Source organism: Bufo gargarizans, chromosome 6, assembly GCF_014858855.1.
Source record: "Bufo gargarizans isolate SCDJY-AF-19 chromosome 6, ASM1485885v1, whole genome shotgun sequence".
Lineage (NCBI taxonomy): Eukaryota > Metazoa > Chordata > Amphibia > Anura > Bufonidae > Bufo > Bufo gargarizans.
This window is the reverse complement of record NC_058085.1, coordinates 344463101-344491002: the sequence shown is the minus strand read 5'-3', so window position 1 is coordinate 344491002 and position 27902 is coordinate 344463101. Positions and strand designations below refer to the sequence as shown.

The window sequence follows — 27902 nt, the reverse complement described above, 5'->3', positions numbered from 1 at the left end:
AGTGCAGTGATAGCAGCACACACCTTCCAGAGTTACAGCACACGCTCGGCTCAGCTACATCTGTGTAGTGGCTGCGCCGCCTGCCCCTTGCAGACGAGCGGTTACTGTTTGCCCGGCCTCCCTCCCCCTCTCCGGGGGTCTCCCTACCTGCTCCCCGGTGCCCGCACGTCCTCCCCCGGGCAGCCTGTCACCCTTTCTCCTCACTGGAGGCTCCGACAAGTCAGCCCGGCCAGAGCGAGCCCCGCCCAGGGAGAGTCATGAGACTGCCCCCTCCCTGCCGGGAGCAGCGCCCCCTGCCGGAGCTGCACAGCACCGAGCTCCCTGCAGGCAGATGTCCCGGGGCTGATGTGCCCGCTACTGTCAGTTATCTGTGGCCATATAATACCGGGGGTGCAGGTCACTGAGCTCAGAGGGGTCTGGCCTAATTCACACCACAGCCGCTGCAGAACTTCTTTATCAAGCAGTAGAGCTTTACATCAGCCAATGATTATTACAAGCAGGGCCGGCCTTAGGTGTTCAGGCGCCCTGTGCGAGCTAACCTTGTGGCGCGCGCCCCCCCCCCCCCCCCCCCCAAAAAAAAAAAAAAACACTGCTTGTTGCTGGCATCATGGCATAGGCTGGCTGACTATCCAACCAAGTAGTTACCAGCCCTCACACCCCAAAGGCCGGTGTAATGTTATACTTCCCTAGTTCGTGAGATTTCCCTACCCTCGTCACTTCCGGTCGCACCGGACATGACGTGAGGAGGTGTGCAGCGCCGCGCAGGCGCACAACGACAGGTTAGGGAAATTTCACAGCAGAGTGCGCATGCGCCAGGAGCCTCGCCGGCGGTTAGGGTAGGGAAAAACTATGGGCCAATGCGCAGGCGCAGTGATCGGATGGATGTTCTCAGCTGAACACCGGCCGACACTGCGCATGCACAGGGAGCCTCACCAGCGGTTAGGGAAGGGAAAAATTACGTACGGGCCAGTGCTTTTTCCCTACCCTAACCGCTGGTGAGGCTCCCAGCGCATGCGCAGTGTCGGCCGGTGTCCAGCTGAGAAAATTCGTTTCCAATGTAGTATTAATAACTAAACAATTAAATAATAAACACATTGCATTGTCTACTTACCACCAGGACAATAAGATGATCTGGACTCTGGCTGCAGTCTGGCTCTGGGGACTCCATTGTCACTCTTCCCCCCCCCCCCCCTTCCCTTGTCACTCTCATTATCCCCCTCTCCCTTGTCACTCTCATTATTCCCCCCCCTCTCCCTTGTCACTCTCATTATTCCACCCGCCCTCCCTTGTCACTCTCATTATTCCCCCCCCCATCACTCTCATTATTCCCCCCCCCCATCACTCTCATTATCCCCCCCCCCATCACTCTCATTATTCCCCCCCCCATCACTCTCATTATTTCCCCCCCCCCATCACTCTCATTATTTCCCCCCCCCCCATCACTCTCATTATTTCCTCCCCCCCCATCACTCTCATTATTTCCTCCCCCCTCCCCCCTTGTCACTCTCTTTCTTTCCTCCCCCCTCCCCCCTTGTCACTCTCTTTCTACTCCCACCTCCACCTCTAGTGTACCGTGGCCGAGCTCTGTTCGATCCGCGGTACAGGAGCATTTGTTTCCTGTACCCGGCCGGACTGACAGGAAGTGCACACTAAGTGAGCACTTCCTGTCAGTCCGGCCGGGTACAGGAAACAAAAGCTCCTGTACCGCGGACCTAACAGAGCTCGGCCACGCTACATTAACAGGCGCAGGCAGGATTCTTTACAGCGGCAAGCGCTCAGCCTCAGCCACTCAGGCGGCGCTGAATGAGGGGCGCCGCCAGCCGCCCCCAACTTATATAAGCAACTTTTTTTTTTTAAAACCGCAACGGGCGCCGGGCGCCCCCTGCTGAATACAGGAGGGGGGGGGGGGGCCCGCCCCGTGGGAAAACATAAGTGCCGCCTCGCCTGCCCATATTACATTGCGGGCTGTCGGCCGCCCGGCGCCCCTGTTGCTATGGCGCCCTGTGCGGCCGCACAGCCCGCACACCCCAAAGGCCGGCCCTGATTACAAGCTTGTACTACAGACCGCAGCTTCTGCAGAACTTCTTTGTGACCAGAACGAGACTTTAATCAATGCTGTTCATAGGATGCATGTACAGACAGTGCCTCAGCTGCTGCAGAACATCAAAGTGTTGCTTCATGTTTATGGAAGGGAGGTATAGTTAGATGGCACCCCCTTAGACTGAGGATGCATGTTTATTGCAGTGGGACGCTAATCAGGGGTGCACCTAGCCTTTCTGCTGCCTGAGGCGAAAACTGAAACGGCGCCCTTGTGAGGGAATTATAAAATGCTCATTTCAGATCCAAATTCACCCTAACCCCCAATGCCACTTTCTTAACCTAACCCCTTTGCCACGATGAAAGCGCTCATTGCCCTTGGCCCTTCCGTTGCCCCCCTCTTGCCCCTACCTGGTGCTGCCTGAGGCGATCACCTCACCTGGCCTCATTGGTGGCGCACCCCTGTGCCTGATCATTATTTCTTCGGACCGCCCACATTCACTTGCTGGATTTTCTGAGATTAGAAAAAATAAATGGCAGTTTTTGTATTTTTTTGTATTTCTTTAGAAACAGCGCCCCTCTTGTCCATGGGTTGAGCCTGGTATTGCAGCTCAGACCTATTAAAGGGGCCTCCCAACAAAAAACGTATCCATTATCTACATGATAGGACTGCTATCACCCCCTCCCTGCCATGTTCACGCAGGTATGGGACCGCCGTATGCTCCGACAGTCTCATAGAGCAGCAGCAGACAGGCGCGATCACCGCTCTGTTCACACAATGGGACCCCCACTCTTGTGATCAGCGGAGAACCCAGCAGTCATACACTAAGGGTCCATTCACACGTCCGCAAAATGGGTCCGCATCCGTTTCGCAATTTTGCGGAACAGGTGCGGACCCATTCATTTTCAATGGGGCTGGAATGTGCTATTCGCAATTGCGGATCCACACTTCCGGATCCGCCAAAAAATAGAACATGTCCTATTCTTGTCTGCAATTGCGGACAAGAAAATACATTTTCTATGAGAGTGCCGGCGATGTGCGGTCCGAAAAATGCAGAACGCACATTGTCCGTGTTTTGCCGATCTGAAAATTGCAAAACACGTACGGACGTGCGAATGGACCCTTATATACGGAAGAGCGCTTGGAATTGGTGAGGATGGGGAAGGTAGGAAAATTTTAATTTTTACAGCTATGATGAACTTCGGTGACTGAGGAAGATCAGGTGAACTCTGAAACATCTCCTTTGTGCCCTGAGATATCTTATCCCGTCCCCGCACTGCAATACCAGATGTAGCCAGGGTACAAGAGTGGCGCTGTATCTGGAATTTTTTTTTGATGAGACCTGTCTTGCCATCTCATGAGGTCAGATTATGCAGGTTTCCCAGTGCTTTCATAGACAGCTACGTTCATTACAGTCCTGGACATTTTCTATGGGGGAAACCTTGTTGGGAAATGTAGAATTACGTAAGAGCCATTCGAACAAGTCAAGTCTGCCCAATCAAAGGGTTCCTGACATGAGCAAGGTGTCTGATCTGCAGGTAGGCATGTTATAGAGCAGGAGGAGCTGAGCTCATCTATACAGTACCTTGCAAAAGTGTTCGCCCCCTCAGGCCTCATGCACATGACAGTGAAAAATTGTCATTTTTAGCACCAATGAAAGTCTATGGGTATTTTCACGTGGCCGTTCTTTTAACGGTCAGTGAATAGCGTCCATCCAAAAATAGGACATGTCCTATTTTTGACTGTTTTCATGACCAGTCGGACCCCATTGAAATCGACTGCTTAGACAGGAGTGCACCCGTCTAACGGTCTTTAAAAACGGGTGCACTTTAACAATATGGCCCTCACCTCCTCCACTTGATCGCTCTGCAGCAGTCTGTCCTCTCTTCATTGAGCAGGACCTGCGATATGCCTGATGACGTAGCCACATGGGAGCGCGCGGTGATGTCATCACACACATTGCAGGTCCTGTTCAATGAAGAGAGGAGAGACTGCAGCAGCGCGATCATGTGGATGAGGGGATTTTTTTATTTATTTTTGGGCAAATCAACTTAAAAAAGCTGGGGGCCACTGTAGAGGCATTATTTACAGAATGGGGGAAATTATTTAAGCTGGGGGCAGTAAAAAAAATAGCTACCACTATGGGGGACATTATTTTAGCTGGGGGGCCTACCGTCCTGTGGGTGTTCTCAGAAGGGTGGGTCTAGAAATAACTGCCAATCAAATGAATCTGTTTTTAATGTCTGTTTTTAACGGACATGAAAAACGGATGCAAAACCGACATTAAAAACGGACACACTGCCAGAAAATGGATGTACACACCGATGCAAAATGGCTGAGAAAAACGGACAGTGTATCTGTTTTTAACTGACTTTTTTTCCACTGTCGTTTGCATGAGGCCTTAGGCCTCTTTCACCCGGGCGTTGTGGGAAAATGTGCGGGTGCGTTGCGGGAACACGCGCGATTTTTCCGCGTGAGTGCAAAACATTGTAATGCGTTTTGCACTCGCGTGAGAAAAATCGCGCATGTTTAGTACCCAAACCCGAACTTCTTCACAGAAGTTCGGGCTTGGGATCGGTGTTCTGTAGATTGTATTATTTTCCCTTATAACATGGTTATACAGAAAAATAATAGCATTCTGAATACAGAATGCAAAGTACAATAGCGCTGGAGGGGTTAAAAAATAAATAAAAATATTTAACTCACCTTAGTCCACTTGATCGCGAAGCCGGCATCTCCTTGTCTTCATCTTAGCTGTGTGGAGGAACAGGACCTGTGGTGACGTCACTCCGGTCATCACATGGTCCGTCACATGATCTTTTACCATGGTGATGGATCATGTGATGACCGGAGTGACGTCACCACAGGTCCTGTTCCTCCACACAGCACAGAAGACAGACAGAAGGAGATGCCGGCTGCGCGATCAAGTGGATTAAGGTGAGTTAAATTTTTTATTTTATTTTTTAACCCCTCCAGCGCTATTTTACTATGCATTCTGTATTCCGAATGCTATTACTTTCCCTTATAACTATGTTATAAGGGAAAATAATAATGATCGGGTCTCCATCCCGATCGTCTCCTAGCAACCGTGCGTGAAAATCGCACCGCATCCGCACTTGCTTGCTGATGCTTGCGATTTTCACGCAACCCCATTAATTTCTATGGGGCCTGCGTTACGTGAAAAACGCTGAATATAGAGCATGCTGCGATTTTCACGCAACGCATAAGTGATAAGTGAAAATCACCGCTCATGTGAACAGCCCCATAGAAATGAATGGGTCGGGAATCAGTGCGGGTGCAATGCGTTCATCTCACGCATCGCATCCGCACTGAATACTCGCCCGTGTGAAAGGGGCCTTAGGGTACTTTCACACTAGCGTTTTTCTTTTCCGGCATAGAGTTCCGTCACAGGGGCTCTATACCGTTTTGACTGATCAGGCAAAAGAGAAAACCGTAGCATGCTACGGTTTTCTCTCCGGCGAAAAAAACTGAAGACATGCCTGAACGCCGGATCCGGCATTTTTTCCCATAGGAATGTATTAGCGCCGGATCCGGCATTCAGAATACCAGAATGCCGGATCCGTCGTTCCGGCATGCGCATGCGCAGATCGGTAAAAATGAGAAAAATGTACAAGATCCGTCGGTCCGCATGACAAGCGGAGAGACGGATCCGTCCTTGCAAAGCATTTGTGAGACGGATCCGCATCCGGATCCGTCTCACAAATGCTTTCAGTCAGCAGCAGATCGGCGGATTCCGGCGGCCTCCGACGACGGAACTGCCCGCCGGATCACACTGCCGCAAGTGTGAAAGTAGCCTTAGAGTTTTGTTGCAATAGAGCTGATAAAATAGTCCAAATTGTTACAGTGGAATAAAAAATACCTTGTTTAAATAAATAAATAAAAACTGAAAAGTTGAGAATGCATATGTATTCACCCCCTTTGCTGGTCCAACCAATTCACTTCCAAAGTTTTATAATTAGTTGAATAAGATCCCCCCATGTGTCCAATCAAAGTATCACATGATAATAATATAAAAACATCAGTTCTGAAAGACCCCTAAGGCCCCTTGCAGACGAGCGTTCCTCCCGCAGCGAGTCCGCATCGCAGCTCCCGGCCTGACCTCCCAGCGCTGCCGGGGGTCACATAGCATCATATTGATTTATGATGCTATGTAACCCTTACAGTTCTGGAATGTATTGTACATAACTGACAGCATTATGCCAGTGTTATCCAATACATTCCAGAACTGTAAGGGTTACATAGCATCATAAATCAATATAATGCTATGTGACCCCCGGCAGCGCTGGGAGGTCAGGCCCGGAGCTGTGATGCGGACTCGCTGCGGGAGGAACGCTCGTCTGCAAGGGGCCTAAGTCAATAGAAGTCCGGACACTATAAGCTGTACACTCCACAGAGGAGATGGAAGGACCTGTCCATAGGACACTATAAGCCGTACACTCCACAGAGGAGATGGAAGGACCTGTCCATAGGACACTATAAGCCGTACACTCCACAGAGGAGATGGAAGGACCTCTCTATAGGACCACTATAAGCCGTACACTCCACAGAGGAGATGGAAGGATCTGTCCATAGGACACTATAAGCCATACACTCCACAGAGGAGATGGAAGGACCTGTCCATAGGACACTATAAGCCGTACACTCGACAGAGGAGATGGAAGGATCTGTCCATAGGACACTATAAGCCGTACACTCCACAGAGGAGATGGAAGGATCTGTCCATAGGACACTATAAGCCGTACACTCCACAGAGGAGATGGAAGGACCTGTCCATAGGACCACTATAAGCCGTACACTCCACAGAGGAGATGGAAGGATCTGTCCATAGGACACTATAAGCCATACACTCCACAGAGGAGATGGAAGGACCTGTCCATAGGACACTATAAGCCGTACACTCCACAGAGGAGATGGAAGGATCTGTCCATAGGACACTATAAGCCGTACACTCCACAGAGGAGATGGAAGGATCTGTCCATAGGACACTATAAGCCGTACACTCCACAGAGGAGATGGAAGGACCTGTCCATAGGACACTATAAGCCGTACACTCCACAGAGGAGATGGAAGGATCTGTCCATAGGACACTATAAGCTGTACACTCCACAGAGGAGATGGAGGGACCTCTCTATAGGACACTATAAGCCATACACTCCACAGAGGAGATGGAAGGACCTGTCCATAGGACACTATAAGCCATACACTCCACAGAGGAGATGGAAGGATCTGTCCATAGGACACTATAAGCCGTACACTCCACAGAGGAGATGGAAGGATCTGTCCATAGGACACTATAAGCCATACACTCCACAGAGGAGATGGAAGGACCTCTCTATAGGACATAATAAGCCATACACTCCACAGAGGAGATGGAAGGACCTCTCTATAGGACACTATAAGCCGTACACTCCACAGAGGAGATGGAAGGATCTGTCCATAGGACACTATAAGCCATACACTCCACAGAGGAGATGGAAGGACCTCTCTATAGGACACTATAAGCCATACACTCCACAGAGGAGATGGAAGGACCTGTCCATAGGACATTATAAGCCGTACACTCCACAGAGGAGATGGAAGGACCTCTCTATAGGACACTATAAGCCATACACTCCACAGAGGAGCTGGAAGGACCTGTCCATAGGACACTATAAGCCATACACTCCACAGAGGAGATGGAAGGACCTCTCTATAGGACACTATAAGCCATACACTCCACAGAGGAGATGGAAGGACCTGTCCATAGGACACTATAAGCCATACACTCCACAGAGGAGATGGAAGGATCTGTCCATAGGACACTATAAGCCGTACACTCCACAGAGGAGATGGAAGGACCTGTCCATAGGACACTATAAGCCGTACACTCCACAGAGGAGATGGAAGGTTCTGTCCATAGGACCACTATAAGCCATACACTCTACAGAGGAGATGGAATGTTCTGTCCATAGGACCACTATAAGCCGTACACTCCACAGAGAAGATGGAAGGTTTTGTCCATAGGACGACTATAGGCCGTACACTCCACAGAGGAGATGGAAGGACCTGTCCATAGGACACTGTAAATCGCACCCTTCACAGAGGAAATGGAAGGATCTGTCCATAGGACACTATAAGCCATACACTCCACAGAGGAGATGGAAGGATCTGTCCATAGGACCAGTATAAGCCGTACACTCCACCGAGGAGATGGAAGGATCTATCCATAGGACACTATAAGCCGTACGTACACTCCACAGAGGAGATGGAAGGATCTGTCCATAGGACACTATACGCCGTACACTCCACAGAGGAGATGGAAGGATCTGTCCATAGGACACTATAAGCCGTACACTCCACAGAGGAGATGGAAGGATCTGTCCATAGGACACTATAAGCTGTACACTCCACAGAGGAGATGGAAGGTTCTGTCAATAGGACCACTATAAGCCGTACACTCCACCGAGGAGATGGAAGGATCTGTCTATAGGACCACTATAAGCCATACACTCCACCGAGGAGATGGAAGGATCTGTCCATAGGACCACTATAAGCCATACACTCTACAGAGGAGATGGAATGTTCTGTCCATAGGACCACTATAAGCCGTACACTCCACAGAGAAGATGGAAGGTTTTGTCCATAGGACGACTATAGGCCGTACACTCCACAGAGGAGATGGAAGGATCTGTCCTTAGGACCACTATAATCCGTACACTCCACAGAGGAGATGGAAAGACCTCTCTATAGGACACTATAAGCCTGACACTCCACAGAGGAGATGAAAGGTTCTGTCCATAGGACCACTATAAGCCGTACACTCCATAGAGGAGATGGAAGGATCTGTCCATAGGACACTATAAGCCGTACACTCCACAGAGGAGATGGAAGGATCTGTCCATAGGACACTATAAGCTGTACACTCCACAGAGGAGATGGAAGGTTCTATCCATAGGACCACTATAAGCTGTACACTCCACCGAGGAGATGGAAGGATCTGTCTATAGGACCACTATAAGCCATACACTCCACCGAGGAGATGGAATGTTCTGTCCATAGGACCACTATAAGCCGTACACTCCACAGAGAAGATGGAAGGTTTTGTCCATAGGACGACTATAGGCCGTACACTCCACAGAGGAGATGGAAGGATCTGTCCTTAGGACCACTATAATCCGTACACTCCACAGAGGAGATGGAAAGACCTCTCTATAGGACACTATAAGACTGCCACTCCACAGAGGAGATGGAAGGATCTGTCCATAGGACCACTATAAGCCGTACACTCCACAGAGGAGATGGAAGGTTCTGTCCATAGGACCACTATAAGCCGTACACTCCACAGAGGAGATGGAAGGATCTCTCCATAGGACTACTATAAGGTGTACACTGCACAGAGGAGATGGAAGGATTTGTCCATAGGACCACTATAAGCTGTACACTCCATAGAGGAGATGGAAATACCCATCCTTAGGACTACTATAAACCATACCCCCCCCCCACAGAAGCGGGTCTTATGGAAAAAAAGGCCAGAAAAAGCCATTGTTTAAAGAAAAACAGAAGACATTTTTTTTTTAGGTTCACCAAACAGAATGGAGCTGACTCCTCAAACGCATGGAAGAAAGTTCTCATGAGGTAAGACTAAGACTGAACCTTTTGGCCATCACAGGGAAACACCATGTATGGTGTAATCCCAACACTTCCCATCACCCCATGATTCCCCCAGTGAAGCATGGTGGTGGCAGTGTCATGCTGTGGAGATGCTTCTCTTCAACAGGGACTGGAAAACGTGTCAGTGTTGAAGGAAAGATGGATGGCAGTAAATACGAGGCAATTCTTGAGGAAAACCTGTCTGTCAAAGACTCTAAATTGTGACACAGGTTCACCTTCCAGCAGGACATTGACCCTAAACATACGTCTAAAGCTACACTGGAAGGTTTAAGGGGAAACATTTACATGTCTAGACCTAAGTCAATACCTAAATCCTATGGAGAATGTGTGGCATGACCAGAGGACTGCTGGACACCAACACAACCCATCTAACCTGGAAGAAGTTGGAGCAATTCTAGCTGGAAGAATGGGCAAAAATCCCAGTGTCTATATGTACTAAACTAACAGCCTGCATCTGTAATGGCAGCAAAGGGTGGTTCCACAAAGTATTGACTTTCATGGGGTGAATATTGATATTTTCTAGGATAGGAGTCTAATTGTCCAGTAAAATCAGACCCCAGGGTCTCCGAAGAAGATAATATTTTTAATGATCAAGTCCTGGTCTTTTCTCTTTTATGATGGCACCATTGGTACTAGGAAAAGGGGTTTCCTACTATACCTTCTTATGGCATGATGATAGGGTCTATGTGTAGTAAGGTCCCACTCCCTCAGCCCCCTAGACAGCATTGCAAGTGGAGGGAACCAGTACTGCTCACATTCTAGAACACGTTGCTGGTGGCCATTTGAAATCATTCATGGACAACCCCTTTAAGAGACCCAGTGATTCTGCTAATGAGGGGGACCCTATATGAAATACAAACTGGATTCCCAAAAAGTTGGGACACTATACAAATCGTGAATAAAAACTGAATGCAATGATGTGGAGGTGCCAACTTCTAATATTTTATTCAGAATAGGACATAAATCACGGAACAAAAGTTTAAACAGAGAAAATGTACCATTTTAAGGGAAAAATATGTTGAATCAGAATTTTATGGTGTCAACAAATCCCCAAAAATTTGGGACAAGGCCATTTTCACCACTGTGTGGCATCCCCCCTCTTCTTACAACACTCAACAGACGTCTGGGGACCGAGGAGACCAGTTTCTCAAGTTTAGAAATAGGAATGCTCTCCCATTCTTGTCTAATACAGGCCTCTAACCAGGGGTCGAGTGGAGGGGAAACGCGTGGGAACGGCGTTCCTGCACTTTTTTCATGGCAGGAACGCCGTTCCCTTTCAGCCTCAAGTCCGGAGAACACGGCTGAAATCAGATTCACTTTCACTTGGTTCACAGGGGGCGGAGGCGGAGCGGAGGCGAGGCCCTGTGTGAAGCGCACTGTGCAGGGCAGGCAGAGGGAGGAGGGAGGAGGAGCGGCTTCAGTTGAGGACGGAAGTAGAGGAAGCTGTTTTGTGATCCATCCGGACACTACACTCAGACAGCCAAGACCAGACAGTGCTGCTGGACTCTGCGGGCTGCCGCCGGCGCCGCGCGGCAGCCGGCAGTAATGTAATTAAATTAATAAATTAAACTAAGTTACTCACTCTGCTGGGCGGCTGGTCTGCTCTGCAGTGAGCAGTCAAGTGTTGGAGAGGGGGCCCCCCGCCAGGCGCAGGCGGCTTTTGTTGATTGGAGACAAGTGTCTCGTCTTCTCACTTACTACTTTACTAGTAGACTGCAGTGTGGTCTGGAGGGGCCCCCCTAGCCGGGCGCAGGTGGCTGCTGACTGTGACTGCTCCGCTGCCGCTGCTCCTGTCTCTTTAACAGATTCAAGACTGTCTGGAGGCTGGAGCAGCAGCGGCATGCACAGCACAGGCAGGCATGTCTGCCACAGGCTCCGCCCCCTCGCCCAGAGCAGTACTTAAGGACAGGTGCACTGAGAAGGAGGCATTGGCAATGAGGAGCAACTAAAAAGAAAATCAAGCAAGCAACAAAATCAGGCAAGCGGATACAGATTGTTGGATACCATTGGCATTTGCCCGCCGCCCCCAGCCAAGTTCCAGTCTGGTAGGTTCCTAAGTCATTGGTTCGGGTACTTTCACACTTGCGGCAGGATGGATCTGGCAGGCTGGTCTCCCTGTCGGATCCGTCCTTCCACTGTTTCGCCGTATCGCTGCTCCGTCCCCATTGACTATAATGGGACGGGGGCTGAGCTCTGGCGCAGCACGGTGGTGCACGGCGAAAGCCGCCGGACTAAAAAGTCCTGCATGTCCGACTTTTTAGTCCGGCGGCTTTCGCCGTGCACCGCCGTGCTGCGCTGGAGCTCAGCCCCCGTCCCCATTATAGTCAATAGGGACGGAGCAGCGATACGGCGAAACAGTGGAAGGACGGATCCGACAGGGAGACCAGCCTGCCGGATCCGTCCTGCCGCAAGTGTGAAACTAGCCTTGTTTTGTTGTTGTTGTTAATGAATCCATGATCCATCCATTTATTCCCAGTGTTTCCCACTCACTGACTTACTTTGTCCAGCATCATCTCACCCGTCCGGGCCGTCCCAGTGTACTAATAGCCCGGCCTGCGGCCCTGGTTCTGTTTGTGTTTGGAGTCAGTTGGACTGGAGAAATGTGCATTTGGGGGGGGGGCAGTTACTGGAACTACCCGTAACTGCCCTATCCCCCCCCCCCCCAAATGCACATTTCTCCAGTCTAACTGTCCAAACAGAACCAGGGCGGGCTAGTATACTGGGACGGGTGAGATGGTGCCTGGGATGGATGGATCCGATCCAGTTTAATCAACCAACCTACCAGTAACTGGTTGATTTAAACTGGATTGTGATCCATCCCAGTCTGGTAGGTTGGTTGATTAAACTGGATCGGATCCATCCCAGGCACCATCTCACCAGTGCCAGTGGTGTGCTAGCCCGCCCTGGTTCTGTTTTGAGTCAGTTGGACTGGAGAAATGTGCATTTGGGGGGGCGGAGGGGGGTGGAGGATGGGAAGTGTGCTGCCATGATGAAGGGGGGGGGAATAATGTGACGCGAAGGGGGTCATGACGTGACATGGAGGGGGAGAAATTTGACATTGAGGCTGAATTTTCAGCGAAATATATATATATTATTTTTTTTGGGGGGGGGGGTGGCAGTGATTTGGGTGAGTTCCCACACTTTTTTTCCCAGGACTTGACCCCTGCCTCTAACTGTTCAATCGTCTTGGGCCTTCTTTGTTGCACCTTCTCTATAGGTGAAAGATCTGGACTGCAGACTGGCCATATCAGTACCCGGATCCTTCTCCTACGCAGCCATGATGTTGTAATTGATGCAGAATGTGGTCTGGCATTATCTTGTTGAAAAATGCAGGGTCTTCCCTGAAAGAGATGACGTCTGGATGGGAGCATATGTTGTTCTAGAACCTGAATATATTTTTCTGCATTGATGGTGCCTTTCCAGACATGCAAGCTGCCCATGCCACACGCACTCATGCAACCCCATACCATCAGAGATGCAGGCTTCTGAACTGAGCGTTGATAACAACTTGGGTTGTCCTTGTCCTCTTTGGTCCGGATGACATGGCGTCCCAGATTTCCAAAAAGAACTTCAAATCGTGACTCGTCTGACCACAGAACAGTCTTCCATTTTGCCACACTCCATTTTAAATGATCCCTGGCCCAGTGAAAACGCCTGAGCTTGTGGATCTTGCTTAGAAATGGCTTCTTCTTTGCACTGTAGAGTTTCAGCTGGCAACGGCGGATGGCACGGTGGATTGTGTTCACTGACAATGGTTTCTGGAAGTATTCCTGAGCCCATTCTGTGATTTCCTTTACAGTAGCATTCCTGTTTGTGGTGCAGTGTCGTTTAAGGGCCCGGAGATCACGGGCATCCAGTATGGTTTTACGGCCTTGACCCTTACGCACAGAGATTGTTCCAGATTCTCTGAATCTTCGGATGATGTTATGCACAGTTGATGATGATAGATGCAAAGTCTTTGCAATTTTTCGCTGGGTAACACCTTTCTGATATTGCTCCACTATCTTTCTGCGCAACATTGTGGGAATTGGGGATCCTCTACCCATCTTGGCTTCTGAGAGACACTGCCACTCTGAGAAGCTCTTTTTATACCCAATCATGTTGCCAATTGACCTAATTAGTGTTAATTGGTCTTCCAGCTCTTCGTTATGCTCAAATTTACTTTTTCCAGCCTCTTATTGCTACTTGTCCCAACTTTTTGGGGATTTGTTGACACCGTGAAAATTTGAATACATTTTTCCTTTAAAATGATACATTTACTCGGATTAAACGTTGGATCTGTCATCTACGTTCTATTACAAATAAAATATTGACATTTGCCATCTCCACATCATTGCATTCAGTTTTTATTCACAATTTGTTTAGTGTCCCAACTTTTTTGGAATCCGGTTTGTATTTCACCGGGTTTCCTGAGCCCTGCCCACTAGCCACCCTCTTCCTTCCTACCCAGTCTGCTCCCTGGAATCTGTAATGAATGTTTGATCAGTGGAAGTCTGACTAATGTGAGCCCACTGACCCTCACAGCAGGACATGCCAGTCTTTCTACCGGTAAAATGTACATTCTGATTGGCAACATCTGTGGCATTTTAGGCTGAATGTGGTTTCAAGTTATCAAGAAGTGACCATTACATGCTGAAAATAGTGTGAACTGAGACTACTGTAATTTGAGAGTCCACTTTAGGTCAAAAATTGTGTTGCTTCATTTGTTATATATATAGTGGGGTTTCGCTCTGGTAGATAGGGTAAGCGGGCGCAGTACAGAGGCAAAATACAAGTTCTAAACTCAAAACGTCAGTGTTTATTCACACTTGAGGCAATTGCACAAAATAGCACGTAACTTTGCAGTCTTGGTGTTAATTCTGCATCTCTGTTGAGCCCATATGCCTATTTAGGGACAGCCAGGGGCTGCCAAAACCCGACCTGGACCGTGGGGAGTAGTCACCCACCCAGCACTTTAACTAATCCCAGTAAGAGCCATCCCGGATGAGCTATTTACAGCCATACTAGCTAGCAAGGTGTCAAACAGCAACTGCTGCTGACACAGAAAACTGGCTCTTACTCCACCGAGGCCAGGAACCTCGGTGACATATACCTATCATCTACGACACCTTGTACCTTCTTACAATATATATATATATATATATATATATATACACAGTACAGACCAAACGTTTGGACACACCTTCTCATTCAAATAGTTTTCTTTATTTTCATGACTATGAAAATTGTAGATTCACACTGAAGGCATCAAAACTATGAATTAACACATGTGAAATTATATACATAACAAAAAAGTGTGAAACAACTGAAAATATGTCATATTCTAGGTTCTTCAAAGTAGCCACCTTTTGCTTTGATTACTGTTTTGCACACTCTTGGCATTCTCTTGATGAGCTTCAAGAGGTAGTCATCTGAAATGGTCTTCCAACAGTCTTGAAGGAGTTCCCAGAGATGCTTAGCACTTGTTGGCCCTTTTGCCTTCACTCTGCGGTACAGCTCACCCCAAACCATCTCGATTGGGTTCAGGTCCGGTGACTGGAGGCCAGGTCATCTGGCGCAGCACCCCATCACTCTCCTTCATGGTCAAATAGCCCTTACACAGCCTGGAGGTGTGTTTGGGGTCATTGTCCTGTTGAAAAATAAATGATGGTCCAACTAAATGCAAACCGGATGGAATAGCATGCCGCTGCAAGATGCTGTGGTAGCCATGCTGGTTCTGTATGCCTTCAATTTTGAATAAATCCCCAACAGTGTCACCAGCAAAGCACCCCCACACCATCACACCTCCTCCCCTATGCTTCACGGTGGGAACCAGGCATGTAGAGTCCATCCGTTCACCTTTTCTGCGTCGCACAAAGACACGGTAGTTGGAACCAAAGATCTCAAATTTGGACTCATCAGACCAAAGCACAGATTTCCACTGGTCTAATGTCCATTCCTTGTGTTCTTTAGCCCAAACAAGTCTCTTCTGCTTGTTGCCTGTCCTTAGCAGTGGTTTCCTAGCAGATATTCTACCATGAAGGCCTGATTCACACAGTCTCCTCTTAACAGTTGTTCTAGAGATGTGTCTGCTGCTAGAACTCTGTGTGGCATTGACCTGGTCTCTAATCTGAGCTGCTGTTAACCTGCGATTTCTGAGGCTGGTGACTCGGATGAACTTATCCTCCGCAGCAGAGGTGACTCTTGGTCTTCCTTTCCTGGGGCGGTCCGCATGTGAGCCAGTTTCTTTGTAGCGCTTGATGGTTTTTGTGACTGCACTTGGGGACACTTTCAAAGTTTTCCCAATTTTTCGGACTGACTGACCTTCATTTCTTAAAGTAATGATGGCCACTCGTTTTTCTTGCCATAATACAAATTCTAACAGTCTATTCAGTAGGACTATCAGCTGTGTATCCACCTGACTTCTCCACAACGCAACTGATGGTCCCAACCCCATTTATAAGGCAAGAAATCCCACTTATTAAACCTGACAGGGCACACCTATGAAGTGAAAACCATTTCAGGTGACTACCTCTTGAAGAGAATGCCAAGAGTGTGCAAAGCAGTAATCAGAGCAAAAGGTGGCTACTTTGAAGAACCTAGAATATGACATATTTTCAGTTGTTTCACACTTTTTTGTTATGTATATAATTCCACGTGTGTTAATTCATAGTTTTGATGCCTTCAGTGTGAATCTACAATTTTCATAGTCATGAAAATAAAGAAAACTCTTTGAATGAGAAGGTGTGTCCAAACTTTTGGTCTGTACTGTATCTGCTGATTACAACATGTCACTGAATGGAGCCATAACATGCCTTTATGTACTGGCGATCCCATGTGATTGGTCACTAGGAGAGGCTTAGTTGAGCATGCACTCCACAACTTGTGAAGCGCTTCAAATTTCGCAATGCCTCCGATGATGCGGTCATATCCCTGATTACACAATCGGATACGTGATTACATGTCCTGATTTTTTCACAACTTGTGGAACGCTTCAAATTTCGCAATGCCTCCGATGATGCGATCATACACCTGATCACATGATCGGACTCGCGATGACATGTCGTGGATTTGTTCACAAGGTCCTGGGACATGCGCATCACAATGATCGGATCAATGCGCGATCACGTGACCGGGAAGTTTAGAAAGGTCCTGTGACATGCACATTGTGACTAATGGTACGCCGCGATCCACGTGAACCAGCCCCATCCCCCACTCCATGGACCTAACTCATCAGTATGCTGAAGGTACACCTGTACACCCCAGGTCATTCAGAAGACCTGCACATTTGTCTTGAATCACAATTAGGAAATTATGATATGTTTTATTCTTATGCTGAACTTAGAAAGTGGGAATTATGCCACACCATCACATTGAAGTTTGCTATGGAACGTGATTGCACAAATATATTGATATCATTGTTTACATTGTTTTTTTTTTTAGTTTATTGTTTTGACTAATGTAATTGATTTGTTGATTACTTAACTATGTAAAGCTGTATAAATATGCACAATGCACTGTCTACTATGTCACTGCTTGAGAAAGATCCCAGTAAGCGGATCGAAACGTCGCGTGTCTGGTGAATAAAGCCGTTTTCTACTCTTTTACGCTTTGGATGTGCTGTGGATTTTTTTCTATTTTGTATTCATTGGAGGTGGATCGCCCCCACAGCCGCTGGCACTCCGACCGTACTTCACAGACAGCTGTGCTGCCCACACCTTTCTACCTTCTCTCTCTCTCTATATATATATTGGATTTGTAGCTCTGTCGCAGATAAACAGAGCTCTAACCCAACTTAAATATATGAATGCAAAGAAGAACTTGAGCAATTGCCAACAGCCACTAAGCAGAGCTGTCATTTTATTAATTGTTATGGGCATTCACTCCACTTTGAGTGCCTCTTGCACACAAACGTATTTTCTTTCCGTGTCCATTCCGGTTTTTTTTGCGGACCGTATACAGAACCACTCATTTCAGTGGGTCCGCAAAAAAAAGGAAGGTACTCCGTGTGCCTTCCGTTTCCGTATGTCCGTATTTCCGTTCCACATTACAGACAAGGATAGTACTGTTCTATGAAGGACCAGCTGTTCCGTTCCGCAAAATACGGAATGCACGTGGAAGTCATCTGTATTTTTTGAGGATCCTTTTTTTTACGGTCGTGTGCAAGAGGCCTTAGGCTCCATTTACTACGTTCGCAACTGTGTTTTGTGGATACACGGAGCCGCGGATCCGCAAAACACGGAAAGCGGCAATGTGGGTTCAGCATTTTGCGGACCGCACATTGCCAGCACTAATAGAATATGCCTGTTCTTGTCCGCAATTGCGGACAAGAATAGGACATGTTCTATTTTTTTGCGGAACGGAAGTGCGGACCCAGAAGTGCGGATCCTGCAATTCCGTGTCCAGGCAGCACATCGTGCTGCCCCATAGGAATGAATGGGTCCGCAATTCCGTTCCGCAAAATGCAGAACGAAATTGAGGACGTGTGCAAGAGGCCTTAGTCTGTTCTAATTTCAGGTCCAGTGCACATATCTTTCCTATCCCATGCTAATATTTTATGATTAGGCAAAATCCAGAGGCCTAACTTGAAGCTCCCGGACTCCTATGTACACCATGTTACAGGCCTCTTACTTACCTACCACGCACCATTTGTCATCTTTTATAGCAGAGGTGCATGTGGACCCCCTTCAGGCACCAGGGCCTGGGTGCGACTGCTGTCTCTGCTTTCTTGTCTATTCTGCAAATGTCTGTAACATTAAGGCCCCATTCACACATCCGCAATTCCATTCCGCATTTTGCGGAACGGAATTGTGGACCCATACATTTCTATGGGGCCGCACGACGTGCAGCCCCGATCCGGAATTGCGGACCCGCACTTCCGGGTCCGCAATTCCGATCCTAAAAAAAAATAGAACATGTCCTATTCTTGTCCGCAATAGCGGACAAGAATAGGCATATTCTCTTAGTGCCGGCAATGTGCGGTCCGCAAAATGCGGAACGCACATTGCCTGCTGTCCGTGTTTTGCGGATCCGTGGATCCGCAAAACACACACGGATGTGTGAATGAACCCTTATCATGTAGAGGAAGCTAATACAAGGCACTTACTAATGTATTGTGATTGTCCATATTGCCTCCTTTGCTGGCTGGATTCATTTTTTCATCACATTATACACTGCTCGTTTCTGCAGCTCTAGTGTGGGAGGGAAAGGGAAAAGGAAATAAGGCCTGAAAACTAGGGAAGGAAGATGGACACCTCCTAGTGAAAACCCTAATCCAAGCCCTGACTGACTACCAGTATGAACAGACCTCAGAGGTAGGTGATTTCATACACAGGAATACCTAAAGTCCTATCTAACCCTAAAGGACCCTGGCACTAATGACAGGAGTGAGACATCCTGTCCCTCCAAAAGGAAGGATGAACGGGAGTCTCCCTAAGGCCTAATACAAGACAATAAAGAAATGCAACACACAGAAAAACCAAAATACAAAGGGAAAGGTAAAACTTAACTTCCAAGAAGCTTTGGTAGCACCAGGAACTCAGCCGAGATCCAACCACCAGCTAGCCACAGGTCCAGCTGAAGCTATAAACCGCACAGCATTGTGGGAGAGACAACTATAAATAGGGAAAGTTAAATGACCACAATAGCCACACCTGGAGGTAAAGGGTGCGGCCAGTACCAGAAACAACACAGACGTCTATTGATCCACAAGGTAAACATGTCAAATCCAACCACGTGTTGCCGGTCTCAAAGATCTCCTGCCACATCCGTATGTCTCGGTACGTCCGTGACAATATTGCCCCCATTAGTGCCCCCAGTAATAGTAATGACCCCATCAGTTCCTCCCAGTAATAGTAATGCCCCCATTTGTGCCCCCAATATTAATAATGCCCCCATTATCTCCCCCCCCCCCGAATTAATAGGGCCCCAATTATACCCCCAGTAATATTATAGTTTCCCCCATTAATGCCCCCAGTAATAGTAATGCCCCCATTAGTGCCTCCCAGTAATAGTAATGCTCCCATTAGTGCCTCCCAGTAAAAATAATGCTCCCAATAGTGCCCACCAATATTAATAATGCCCCCTTCTCTGCTTGTGCAAAAAAAAAAAAGATCGGCATCCATTTGATCGCGCCACGGTGAACGCTCGCTGCTCACTGGAAGCTCAGTACAGGACCTGTGCTCCAGCGTGATGACGTTTCTCAGGTCCTGCTGCTTCCAGTCAATGCTGTAAAACGTCATCACGATGGAGTGTAGGTCCTGACCCCAGCGCCATCAAATGGATGAGGTGAGTTTTTTTTTTTCCACAAGTGGGGGCGGGGGTAAAGGCTGTACTAATGAGCGCTCCACAATGGAAGCGCTCATTAGTAACCGTCCATATAGGAAAATACAGCCAATTATTATTGCCGGTAGAAAAAAAATAACCGCCACCGACAGGGGCACTAAATTACCGGTTTGGCTGGTGAGTTACCGGCTAGGTGGCAACCCTATCCCGGCCACCAGAGAGGCCGGTGCTTTTTCCTATAGTTTACAAGCACGACCACCACTGCTGGATTGAAGGGTTGCCGTAACCCCTGGAAACAAGCAGTGTATATTATGATGGAAAAATTTATGAAGCCAGCAAAGGAAGCAATATGGACAATCACAATACATTAGTAAGTGCCTTCTATTAACTTCCTCTACACTGATAAATGCCATTTGCTGAAGTGAGAGACACCCCTATAATGCACAGTGAAATATTCCAGCAGAGCCGTCTGCTTTTAGACTGGGATCCAGTGCAGGTTTTTTCCTCTGCTCTTGCACAAAAGCCTAATGAATCTCATTCACTGGGACACAATAAAATTCCTCGTGTAAGTGTGTTTCCCTTTTGTTCAGTAAGAGAATGCACAGCAAACGACGAGAAAAAATGAGAATCTTCCTGGAATCATCTGAGTCATCATCCCCGATATCAGATTTACCGTAGATCCGCCTAAAAATGTCATTTATTCTTTAGCCATTCACTGAATCGAAAGTAAATGGCAACGAAATGCAGCTGATAGAGAAGAATGTCAGCTCTCTGTATGAAGTGTGGTGCAGACAGGGGGCTGGAGACCTTGGGATTGTCTTAGGCCTCATGCACACGACTGTATGTATTTTGCGGTCCGCAAAAAACGGATCCGCAAAAAATACGGGCGACATCCGTGTGCATTCCGTATTTTGCGGAACGGAACAGCTGGCCCCTAATAGAACAGTACTATCCTTGTCCGTAATGCGGACAATAATAGGACATCTTCTATTTTTTTGTGGAACGGAAATACGGACATACGGAAATGGAATGCACACGGAGTACCTTCCGTTTTTTTTGCGGACCCATTGAAAGGAATGGTTCCGTATACGGTCAGCAAAAAAAACGCAACGAACACGGAAAGAAAATACGTTTGTGTGCATGAGCCCTTAGGGAATTGCACTACGAGCAGTTTCCTCATAGCTGAATAGCTTTTATAGGCAGGAGTGGTTCCAGACATTGCAGCAGAGAATTGTATTTACCCCCCATCCACTGATCTCTTCTGTCTGGGAAAGTTGGGTGACGTCCAGTATGGCTAAAAAAACAACAGTAGTACCCAAAATAAAGAAAAAATACACATACCGGGGTGAACTGCTACCAATATGAGCATCAAACAGGAAGGAAGTACCCCGGGAGATCAACCAGGAGGACGCTCCACCCAGAGAGGGAATGGAGGAAGCAGTTTTACACCGTGCACTGCTGCAGCCAATAACTGGCTTCAGCAGTGACAAGTCTCTTGCGTTAGAGCCAGTCATTGGCTGCAGTAGAACAGGTGACTATCCCCGTGCTCAGGAAGAATCAAGCCAGGGACAGGAAGATGAACACGCAAGAGATTTATCAAACTGGTGTAAAGTAGAACTGGCTTAGTTGCCCATAGCAACCAATCAGATTCCACCTTTCATTTTCCAAAGGAGCTGTGACAAAATGAAAGGTGGAATCTGATTGGTTGCTATGGGCAACTAAACAAGTTCTACTTTACACCACTGTCTTTGTTTCCCATGGCAAACAATCACAATGCAGCTTTCATTTTACCCAAGCAGTTTAAAGGGGTTGTCCCACAAAAAATATTCTACAGTTTTCAAACCAACACTTGGATCTGAATACTTTTGTAATTGCATGTAATTAAAAATGTTATATAGCCACTGAGTAATTCAATAAAATGTATCTGTGTAGCGCCACCTGCTGATTAGTTTATTTTCATTTCTTTGTCCTGCTCACTGAGATGGCCGCACATGCTCAGTTTCATCCTTCAACTGCCTCCTGAGCTGTGATAGGGAGAGCTGAGACACGCCCCCTGAGCTGTGATAGGGAGAGCTGAGACACGCCCCCTGAGCTGTGATAGGGAGAGCTGAGACACGCCCCCTGAGCTGTGATAGGGAGAGCTGAGACACGCCCCCTGAGCTGTGATAGGGAGAGCTGAGACACGCCCTCTTAGCTGCAGCAGAAAAGACACTCCCCCTGATAAAGGACAGTCTCCTTGAGCTTTCAGAAAATTCTGCTTGATATAAATCTAGCAGAGCAATGAATGGGGAGATCTCTGGATCCATGTGAGGTACAGGGCTGATTCTAGCTTTGTTAAAAAGAGACTGTCATGTACTATATGAGGTCTGACTTCCATTTTTTACATTACTTATGGGATAACCCCTTTAAGAAATGAAAGCTGCGCTGTGATTGGTTGCCAAGGGCAACACAGAGAGATTTTCTTTCACTTTTGATTTGGGGTTTTACCTGGTTTACAGGAATTTACAAAGCCACGTTCCTAGATGTCTGACATTCCTGGCTCGGTCCTGAGATAACGTGCATTACTCCACCAACATGGGGGAGGCTATTCCATCTGCTCCTGGCCAGACTTTTGTGACTTTCCTCTTTCTTGGCTTGGATCTGTTGTCTTGTCCCAGGAGAGGGGCCTGTTTCCAGCCTGTAACCCTTTCTTTGCCAGATGTGCTCATTCTGCTCGCCCTCCCACACATAACCATGGGCTTTATAGTCAGGAACAGGTTAATACTTTTTGGCAATCCTATCCTGTGGAGCGATCTGTTTTTAATTTATATGCACACAAGGGCCTGTGAGATGGCCATAGATTGCTATCAGATCAGCTTTCTGAGACCCATTGTAGCAAAGTCCGAGAGGAGAAGTCATGGCTGTTGACGGTGGAAACCTTCAGGCCACAGATGGGATATTTTAAAGGGTATCGTGTACAAAAAGGGGCAGCCGCCCATCTGAGCACGTCACAATGCAGGCAAGCGATAGGTGGTGATTTAATGGTTAATACAGAGTTCTCTAGGAGTCATCTGAGTTTTGGGCCCCCTGTCCTGAGCACCTGGGTCCCAGGCCTTGCTGCAGTCAGCTGTATGCGAGTCCCCAAGATGCAACTATGATTGAGCAACTGGTAGCACTGGTGGGAAAAGATTCAGCATTAGTTCCCTGCCCCATCATTCAGCGCTTTCTGGTAATGCAGGCGACATGATGATGTCATCACCCTGCCTGCAACATTCTGCAGGAGCGGGCCTGGCCAGAAGAGACACCCCCATATCACTGGATGATGTCATGAGACCTGGGGCATAAAACATGTGGTAGTATATACAGGGGGCACCAAACCTGGCACTATATACAGGGGGCAAAGGGCAAAATGCACTATATAAAGGGGGCACAGAATATGTGGCAATATATACAGGGGGCAGAGAACCTGGCACTGTGTACAGGGGGCACAGAGCAAAAGGCAATGCATAAAGGGAGCACAGAGCATATGGCAATATATACAGGGGGCATAGAGCAAAATGCACTATATAAAGGGGGCACAGAACATGTGGTAATACGGTATATACAGGGGGCACAGAACTTACCTGGCACTATGTCCAGGGGGCACAGAGCAAAAGGCGTTGTATAAAGGGGGCACAGAACCTGGAACTGTATACAGGGGGCTCAGAACCTGGCTGGCACTATGCACAGGGGGCACAGAGAAAAATGCGTTATATAAAGGGGGCACAGAACATGTGGTAATATATACAGGGGGCACAGAACCTGGCACTATGTCCAAGGGGCACAGAGAAAAAGGCAATGCATAAAGGGAGCGCAGAGCATATGGCAATATTTACAGGGAGCACAGAGTATGATGCACTATTTACAGGGGGCACCAAGCTTGTGGCGCTACCACTAGGCGCACTGAGTACAGTGGTTTTAGAAAGTCTTCTGACCCTTTTTTAGGATTTATGTTGCAGCCTCGTACTAAGATTTAAAAAAGCAAGTTTTCCCATCAGTCTGCACTCCATACCCCATAATGAGAAAGTGAAAACAGAATTTTAAACAGAAATGTTTGAAAATTTATTTAACAGAAAAAATTAAAATGTGGCCTGGACAGAAGTATTCAGACCATTGCTATGACACTTGACATTTAGCTCTGGAGTCTCCCATCTTCAAAAAATGTCTGCTGCACTGAAAGTTCCCAGGAGCACAGTGGCCTTCATAATTCTTTAATATAAGAAGTTTAGAACAACCAGGACTCTAACTAGAGCTAGATGCTCCACCAAACTAAGTAATCGGGAGAAGGGCCTTGGTAAGGGAGGTGACCAAGAACCCAATGGTCACTCTGGCTGAGCTCCAAAGATCCTATGAGCAGATGGGAGAAACATCCAGAAGGTCAACCATCACTTCAGCTTTCCACCAGTATGGGCTTTATGGAGTGTCACGGTCTCTCCTGTGACAGTGGTTAGAAGATCTAAGAGACTGGCTGCACGTGATGTGATCTGACAGCCTCTTTGGTTTCACTTGTTTTTGTGTTGTTGCTGGTTATGACCACACCTCTTGTCTCAGGTGTAGCTTTAGTGATCATTCCAACGCCTCTATTTAGTCTGGTCTCACCCATCATGCTATGCAGTTGATAGCTCCTTTCTGGTTTTGGAAGTGCTGGTGTTTGGTTCTCCACTAAGTTCCTGCTCGTCCGCATACTCCGGAGTTAAGTGTCTTTTCCTATTTTCTAGTTTTATGTTCCCCTATCTTTTGGTATTAGGCCTGAGGAAGTCTCCTGTTCCTTCAGCTGGGAAGGAACTGGTCATTGTTTGTCCTGACAATATCTCTTGGGCCCTTTAGGTTCAGATATGGCTCTAGGTTCCGGCGTATGAACATTCCTACCATCGAGGTCTGTTCATACTGATAGTAGTCAGGGCTCGGTCTAGGGATTCACTAGGTGGTGACCTTTCCCCTTTCCCTAGTTTCCAGGCCTAGTACCTTTTCCCTTCCCTCCTGTATTCGGTGTGGGGTTTACTACTGTGATGGACTGAACCGTCACTGGGGCTGCTGGAGAGGCCTGAGGGCTAGCCTCCCTCCTACAGACTATGGACCCAGAACTATGGAGACCCCCCCCCCCTCAGTCTCTTGGGGTTACAAGGAACTATTAACCCTGATTTATTTGTGGAGTATTATAGGCCATATTGCTCCTATTGCCCATTAAAGGTGCAGGGGTGAACCCAGCAACACAGAAAGGGTTAACTCTGCACTGAGGCTCCCAAGGAATGTATTAGTTCATTTGTCCCCTTTGTTCTATTGTGTTAGTGATGGGATTCAGTAGCCGACTCCGGTGTAGAGGAGTAGATCACCCTCTGATACACTCAGGAGATAATCCCATCACATGTGTCTCCTCTCTCCCTATTCTTCCATTAAGACACTGGGGAGGGGATGTCTGTCTGCATGCTTTTCATGTTTGATTAAGTTATGTTGTTAGACCTCTTGAACTGTATATGTATACTGAGTTAGTCCATTGTCTTAGTTAACTGTATCACAGGCAGAGGGGGGTGCCACTGGCCTGTGGAATTGTATAAATTGTGAGTGCTGGCTGGCATTAAAGTGTCCAGTTCTACCCTTCATGAAGTCTGGGCTCATGTTTGGGGGATTGGAGAACTACACTCTGAGGATTTCTATAATCATTATACTCTGCAGAGTATAATCCCTAGCTCTTGTAAGAGCTGTTCCTGTTCCTGTTTCACTCTCTGGACTAAGGAGAAGTTCACCCACTGGAAGCTGGAGCCCGGCCTTGGGTCCAGGGTGGGTGGAGTATGGCGAAACCCCAAACCAAGCTGCAGCGGTTCGTGGGGATTGCGGTGGTTATGGTGTCGAGTGTGGTGCTGATGGTCCTTGGCGAGCACTAGGAGCATTGTTAGACGGAGGCACCCAGTCGGGGTGGCAGGCGATCCGTCACAACTACTCACACCGCGCCGTGACATTATCAACCGCCACAAACATTTTTTGTTTGTGTCAGTGAGGCTACGGATCCAATCGCTGCACTGGCTAGACAATTGCAGGGTCTGTCTATTGAGGTAGCTGACCTCCGCACGCAGATCCAGGGATCACAGGCTGCTGGTGCCAGTAGTGGTTACCAGGCCTGTCCTGAACCTGAGGTTGCACTTCCGGACAGATTTTCGGGGGAAGTGATAATTTCGTTCGGTTCAGAGAGTCGTGTAAATTGTACTTTAAAGGGTTTCTGTCATGGGAAAAATGGTTATGTAACTGACTGACATTAGCGATGTGCTAATGTCAGCAGTACATAACAGTATGCTTGTTAACTCCCTGCCTGCCGCCGTTCTATTTAAAGGGACACTGACAGGCCCAATATGAATATTTAGGTATATATATGACAGTACAGGTCTTATAAAGTGTATTAGAATCATCTAAGTATCCCCCCTGTCCACCTTATAAATACAGTAAAAAGAAGTTTTATAACCTGCTTTCATCGTGTTCAATCTGCCCAAGGGGCGCTGTTTCATCTCAACTTGCGCCCAGCCAGCCTCGCCACAACTGCCGTTTGAAGCGCCGCCCAGCTCATCAATATTCACTTCGCTGGGCGGCTACTAGTGTCCCCGGCCATCTTCAGCGCATGCCCCCGGCGCACAGTCTGATTCCCTGAGGCCGATGCAGCCTCTGCTTAATGCGCATGCGCCGGGCACAGCAGCGTTTCAGAGTAGCCGCCCAGCGAAGTGAATATTGATTAGCTGGGCGGCGCTTCAAACGGCAGTTGTGGTGAGGCTGGCTGGGCGCAAGTTGAGATGAAACGCCGCCCCTTCGGCAGATTGAACACAATGAAAGCAGGTTATAAAACTTCTTTTTACTGTATTTATAAGGTGGACAGGGGGGATACTTAGATGATTCTAATACACTTTATATGACCTGTACTGTCATATATATACCTAAATATGCTTTTTTGGCCTGTCAGTGTCCCTTTAAAAACAGACTTTTATAATATGCTAATTAAGCCTCTAGGTGCTCTGAGGGCGTTGCTGCAGCACTTAGAGGCTCGGACTACTTACCCTTTGGCACGCCCAGGTCCACTTGATTGACGTTCTTCTTCTCTGCATCTTCCTCATAATCCCGAGCCTACGCCGTCCCGTTTAGTATTCGCCACAGGCGCAGTGAGTAAAGGACGCACAGCTGCTGCCTGCTTCCTCACTGCGGCTGCGCCGATTACGTCACAGGCCTGCCGGGGAGCATATGATAAAAGTCAGTTTTTTAATAGAACAGCGGCAGGCAGGGAGTTAACAAACATACTGTTATGTACTGCTGACATTAGCACATCGCTAATGTCAGTCAGTTACATAACCATTTTTCCCATGACAGAAACCCTTTAAGTTACGTCCGCTCTCATCTGGGGATGAGAGTCAAAGAGTGGCTATTATCATGTCATTGCTGGTCCATTCACACGTCCATAAGTGTTTGGCGGATCCGCAAAACACGGACACCGACAATGTGCATTCCGCAATTTGCGGACTGCACATCGCCGGCACTATAATAGAAAATGCCTAATCTTGTCCGCAATTGCGGACAAGAATAGGACATGTTCTATTTTTTTGCGGAAACGGAGCACTGGATCCAAACCTAAGGAACCAAAAGGGAGACCCCTGCACAAGAGCTGGCACTTTCCCTGGCTGCTCAGCCTATGCAAAAATCCCAAAGGTGGATGGTTGCATATCCACGTACCTCGACTATATAACACCTGAACACCCTACAATAGTGAGAAGACACGACCACCAGCTCCCTACACCAGACACGGAGGGAGTCAGGGTCACCTGGGATCCAGCAAACAGAAAATAACAGATAAATGTACAGCACTTAACTTAGTAGCAGACTGGGAAATAGGATCAGCATGCACACACACTCCAGGAAGAAGTATAAGCCGCCCAGTAAA

General features: G+C 47.8%; 1 protein-coding gene across 2 annotated transcripts in view; it reads right to left on the bottom strand.

The window, feature by feature from the left end:
- Nucleotides 1–27120, bottom strand: part of LOC122941031 (dynamin-binding protein-like) — a 155513-nt gene extending 128393 nt beyond the window's left edge. Inside the window, exon 1 of one of the 2 annotated variants that reach the window (XM_044298014.1) lies at nucleotides 27028–27120. The gene's annotated coding sequence lies outside the window, so the exon portion shown is untranslated. Of the gene's footprint in view, nucleotides 1–147; nucleotides 235–27027 lie in introns of those variants that run through there. The other variant, XM_044298013.1, reaches the window with a different exon arrangement.
- Nucleotides 27121–27902: the final 782 nt, after the last annotated feature.